Below are 6000 nucleotides of genomic sequence, written 5' to 3'. Positions count from 1 at the left end.
TTCTCTTCTCACTGACAAGCTTTTCAATGTTTGGAGTGGTACCTGATAATGCACAACAAATATCGCTTTCCACTGCAAGCCAATTCCTCTGTTTGGACTTAACATGCAACAAACACGAAAATCCAGTCTCACACATATAAGTTGATGCAAATGGCAAAAGAAATCTGACTGCGTGTGCTGACAGATTTGGGTAACTCCTGGTTATGTTGGCTCAAAATTTCTCTATGGTAGACTGTTGGTACACGTCTTGAACCGCAAAATCATTTTTCAGATCCAAGAACTCCTCCTGCTGGTGATGCTATGGATGACGCGCCGAGTGCTTGTGAACACGGCATAAAACAGCCTAACGGCGGTGCCTGCTCACACCATGTGACTTTGGACAATGTTCCTGTGGACCACCAAAAAAGTCACCATGGACCACCAGTTGAGAACCACAGGCCTAGTGCCATTGGTAAACATGCACTAAGCATGCTGCAGTGTTTATTAACGTGAAAGCAAGAATAGACCAGAAGGGTCTATTTAACTCTGTCACCCTTTTACTGTTGGGATTGTTTTCTTCTTTCATTTAAAAGTGTAAGAATGTTTTTGAACTAGATCTGTCTTTACAGAAGCAACTATGTAGTTTTTGTGTGAGTGCAGAATGTGTGTTAGAAGATAAGTGTGAAAGCCATCACTAGACCAGATGTTCTAGGGAAGAGCCAAGGACAGATGGAAAGGTGCCAGGAGATTGCTGTATACATCTATTGAGATGCAGATGAAGGGCAGATTGAGGACAAGGTAAGGCCTATCCATTGGGACAAGATAACTGTGATATGAGAGGGACGACATAAGAAAACAAACATCAAATGGTAATTGATTGCAGCATGACGATGGAAAACTTACTTATTCCAATCAAGTTAAACTGCTATAAAAATGGGCTGCTTTGTTACACTTTAGAGTACATCTTGCCACAGTTTTAGGCACAGATGCTGGAGCATTGGTCTGGACCAATAGAACCTGCTCCTTCTTATCCATGAGGAATCTGGACCCTGAACTGGTAACTACAACATTGATTGGTGGGACTACGTGTATGTCTGTGAGCATATGCTAGCTGCTTTACTATTGTATTCTCAGTAAATGTGGCGTATTGCATAACTTTTTTGGTGGAGAATTGTGAAAAAGTGGTGCTGCTGTCTTCTTCCTTTCCTTTGAATCCGTGGAAAAGTGGTAAGAGTAGAATATACTGCAGTTTTGGGTACTGAAGTGAACGATCATTAAAGTGTGCACACCTCCAGATGTAGAATCCAGGGTAAAGAGAGGAGAAATAAATTTCTCACGCCCCTAATCATAGAGTTGCGAGCACAAAGAGGCAAGAAGGAAAATTAGACTTCTCCCCCACCCTTCATTTGGCAGGGGAACAAGAAATTATCTTAAAGGTATATACACCATCATTTGTAGCAAGGCTGAGTAAGAAAAGGGGTTTAGTATTCCACTCTCCGACCCACTCCTGGGGAAATAATTTAAAGGTGGAATAGCCTAAGGATGTTAAATAACGGTTAATTTAGTAGTTGACGGAATTTCCATAGACTAATCGATAGGCACTTTTGCATTTCAAAAGGTAAGTGCCCTCATGGAGCCCAGAATCAGCGGAACTTCCCACTGGCCCCAGGCTGCATACAGAGTTCTGCATTCCTCCTTTGGGGGCTCTTGTACATTTCAAAGGAGGAATGCAGAACTCTGTATGCAGCCTGGGGCCAGTGGGAAGTTCCGCTGATTCTGGGCTCTATGAGGGCACTTATCTTTTGAAATGCAAAAGAAACCCCTGGGGCTCTTGTGCATTTCAAAGCAGAAGAAACTGCATGGAGCCCATAGTCAGCAGGAATTCCCACTAGCCCTGGGCTGCATGCGGCATACCAGCTTTGAAATGTACAAGAGTGCTCAGAGTCCCCCGCTGACCTTGGGCTCCATATGGCGCTGCTGCTTTGAAATGCTGTGTGGAGCCAGTGTCAGCTTGGGACTTTTGAGCTGATCCCGGGCTCCGGGTGGCATTTCCAAGGAACCCAGGATCAGCTGGGGACTCCATGCGGCATTTCCGACTGAGCCATGGCGTTTCAAAGGGGCAGCTCTGCACAGAGCTTAGGGTCAGCTCCATGCGGCATGGCCACTTTGAAACACCATGATGTTTCAAAGCAGTAGCACTGCATGGAGCCCTTACTGGACTCCGTGTGGTGCTGCCACTTTGAAATACTCCCTCTTCCCCCTATCTCCTGTATAGCTTCTTCCACACTGATGGGCATGAATACAAAGATTAAGGCAAGACTATAAAACACACAGGTTTACCCAAGGAATGGATCAGAAGACTAGTTGAAGACCCCACCCACCTTGCTAAATTGATAGTGGAACGAAGCCTGTATCCATGAAAAGGGATGGTTCAACAAGGAAAGCAGAATTGGACCCAGACAAGAAGGCAGGTAAAGAAATTGAACAATTTTTCTAGAAACCCAGGGGAGTGGCAGGAATAAGAGAAACAGTTAAGTACAAAAATGGGAAATTAAAATTCCTGGAATAATACTTGGAAAGGTAACATCTAAACTAATGAAGTTGTCATTTTGGAAAATAAGGAAGTGATTTAAAGTAAAAGAGTAAGAAGTTCATTCTGCAGATGTTAACAGGAATGGAGTCGTTAAATGAAAAAATGTTAGAGGCAATGTGTTATAGGAAATTTGTTTTGTTTCTTTGCAGCCATTCTAAAGGAAAATGGGCCCTTTCCTAAATGAGTGGTCTGTAAAATTTCAAGTAAAAGAAACAACCTGATTTAAATAGATAGGTTAGTCAAATTCACTAAAAAGAGTAAGGGTTTTTTGTTGGAATGTACTTGCCTCCAAATGTGTAAAAATAGTTAAAGCAGTGTGAGGAATGGTGTCCCCAGGCCTCTGTTTGTCAAAGGCTGGAGAAGGATGGCAGGAGACAAATCGCTTGATCATTGTCTTTGGTCTACCCCCTCTGGGGCACCTAGCACTGGCCCCTGTCAGCAGACAGGATACTGGGCTAGATGGAGCTTTGGTCTGACCAAGTATGGCCATTCTTATGTTCTTATGTTAATAGTATTGAATTAGAGTACCTCTGTGTTGTGAGGTTTTTATTTGCCAATTAACAGAATATTAAAATCATTCATTTGAACTTGGTAAACACTATCAAAGATTAATTAGAAAAAAACATAATATATTACATTTATATTAAATGTAGATTTCTAATAATTCTCAAGTTTTGTACTTTATTGAATTTTGGTTAGCTTAGTTAACAATTTAATGAATTTAATTTTAATTAATTTCCCAACCCTACTGTCACATCCTCTTATTACCCTGCATCCCTTATTTTATAGCTCTCTGAACTGCCATTTCTAATATACAAGTTCAATAATATAAAAACAATTGAAGTATTCTGGTTTAGCCAGAAAATAATTGTGACTTTACAGTCTCCAGCTTTTCCAACATCAAGATGAATTCTGTCTATGTATAGAATTAACCTCAGTCACAATAAGACAAGACACTATAATGAACTAATGCAACTATGTCAAACTTCCCATTTTACATTTCTGAATGGGAAGTACTCTCAACTTTAACCAGTCTAATTGTTTGCTATGAATTTAAACACGTATGGTTTAAAAGGCTTTTATTGATAGGTAAAAAGGTAACTTTTGTATTATTTTCCTTGAGGATGCTCTATGTCATACATACAAGCTTCTCTCAAGAGTGAATTGTCAGAAAAAGCTTCTGTTTGATTTTTGCATTTATATCTTTCAAGCATGTGTAACATACTGACTTCTCAGCTATTCTCTACTAAATACCATTTTCTCATAATATTTGCCACCACATTAGTTACTTCTAAAAATAAATCCAATACTAACATAGTTGATGTTATTTGTCACAAAAACATTCTTTGAAAGCTCACTACTTTTTCCATGGGAGAAAAACAACTAAATGACATTTTCCTGTTTGCGAACTACAAAGCTTTGGTTCTTCTGTCTTAAAAGAACATAGCAAAATAATGTAAACCCAAACCGGATTCACCTTAAGAATTAAAATATCCCTAGCATGCTGTTGTCCAGATTAAGTTACACCCTCCCACAATGTTCCCTCTAATCTTTTCCATCCATGTGTGAAATCATTTTTTTTGTGCACCAAGGCATGTGCCATTGTACACTATCAATAGAAACAACAAATCCAATCAGTTGAGTGGCATTTGAATCTCTCCTGAATGGCTATACAAGTGCCCAGCTTCCAGGGAACACTGCCCTCCCACTACCCTCAAACTAGAAGAAATCTCTTTTTGTAGGACCCAGAGGGCATGTCTACAGAGCAGTGTTATTTTGGAATAACGGATGTTGTTCCAAAATAACGTATTGCATAGCTAGCCTGTTATTTTGTAATAAATTTGAAATCATGGGCTTCTTACTCCAACTTCTGTAAACCTCATTGCATGAATAAGGGAAGCCAGAGGAAGAATGCTCTATTTCAAAATAACTGCTGTGTAGATATGCCTAAATTTGAAATAAGCTATACAATTAGGATAACTCAAGTTGCATAGTTTATTTTGAGTTTAGCCCTGCTGTGTAAATGTGCCTATAGTGTACTTTTGCTCACTCTGCAAAAGCACTTGAATTTTTGACACGAGATATTAGGAAACAAAACCACAACATCCATATGTTGAGACATATCAGTAAAAATTATAAGCCACTTAGCCTCTGTTCCATTAAATGAATGGTGCGGAGAACATTTACCATGTAATCAGAAGGATCTATTTAGGTGTTGGGAAAGTAACAATGAAAAAAGCAGAGAGTACCCCTTGACTGGGTAAGAAGAAACTACTACAGGCAGTCCCCGGGTTACGTACAAGATAGGGACTGTAGGTTTGTTCTTAAGTTGAATCTGTATGTAAGTCGGAACTGGCGTCCAGATTCAGACGCTGCTGAAACTGATCAGTTTCAACAGTGGCTGAATCTGGACGCCAGTTCTGACTTGCATACAGATTCAACTTAAGAACCCCAGGCATCCCCAAGTCAGCTGCTGCTGAAACTGATCAGCGGCTGATTCCAGGAAGCCCGGGGCAGGGGCTTCCTGTAGTCAGCCACTGGTCAGTTTCAGCAGCGGCTGACTTGGGGACGCCTGGGGCAGAGCAGCTGGGGTGCTGCTGGGTTGGTCCAGTAGCGCCGCCGCTCCTCGGCGCTACTGGACCAACCCAGCAGCACCCAAGCTGCTCTGCCCCAGGCGTCCTGATTCAGCCGCTGCTGAATCTGACCAGCAGTGGCTGAATCAGGACGCCTGGGGCAGAACAGCTGGGGTGCTGCCCGGTTGGTCCAGTAGCGCCCAGAGCGGCTGTCAGCTGCCCACGTGTTCCGCTGCTTTGCTTCCTCTCCCTGGTCTGCTGGAGACCAGGGAGAGGAAAGGCCCCGTTCGTAACTGCGGATCCGACATAAGTCGGATCCGCGTAACTCGGGGACTGCCTGTATACAAACAATCAAAAACTGAAGTGCTAATTTTTCACATATCCTGAGACGACTTGGCAATAAAAACATTTTAATGTTGACTGTATTTGCATAAACATTCATGCAGCTCAAACTGGTGGTCTAGTTAAACCTTGTGGCATGTATCCCTGGAACCTGAAGATTTTTAAAAAAATATTTCAGTCCCTGGTGAATGGAATTCATATGATTCAAAGTGTAAAGCTTCTTTTGGTGGCAGGCCATTGTATGTGAAAAATGATCACCCATGAACAAAAACATTTCTTCATAACTTACAGAGAATTCTATTGTTTCCTACAATCAACCAGGAAATACATAGAGCCGAAGATTTATTTCCCAGCTACATCTAGCTGATGACTAGACTTGGTTAAATAATTACTACAGTAGAGTCCCGATTAATCAACCTAAACGGGACCGACAGGTGGCCGGATTACTGAAAATGTAGGATGATAGGGACTCTACTGTAGCCGGCGCCGCTTGGTCCCCATCCCTGCCTGGCC

The sequence above is a fragment of the Pelodiscus sinensis genome, chromosome 2 (assembly GCF_052426305.1).
Source record: "Pelodiscus sinensis isolate ZL-2025 chromosome 2, ASM5242630v1, whole genome shotgun sequence".
Lineage (NCBI taxonomy): Eukaryota > Metazoa > Chordata > Testudines > Trionychidae > Pelodiscus > Pelodiscus sinensis.
This window is presented reverse-complemented; position numbering follows the sequence as displayed.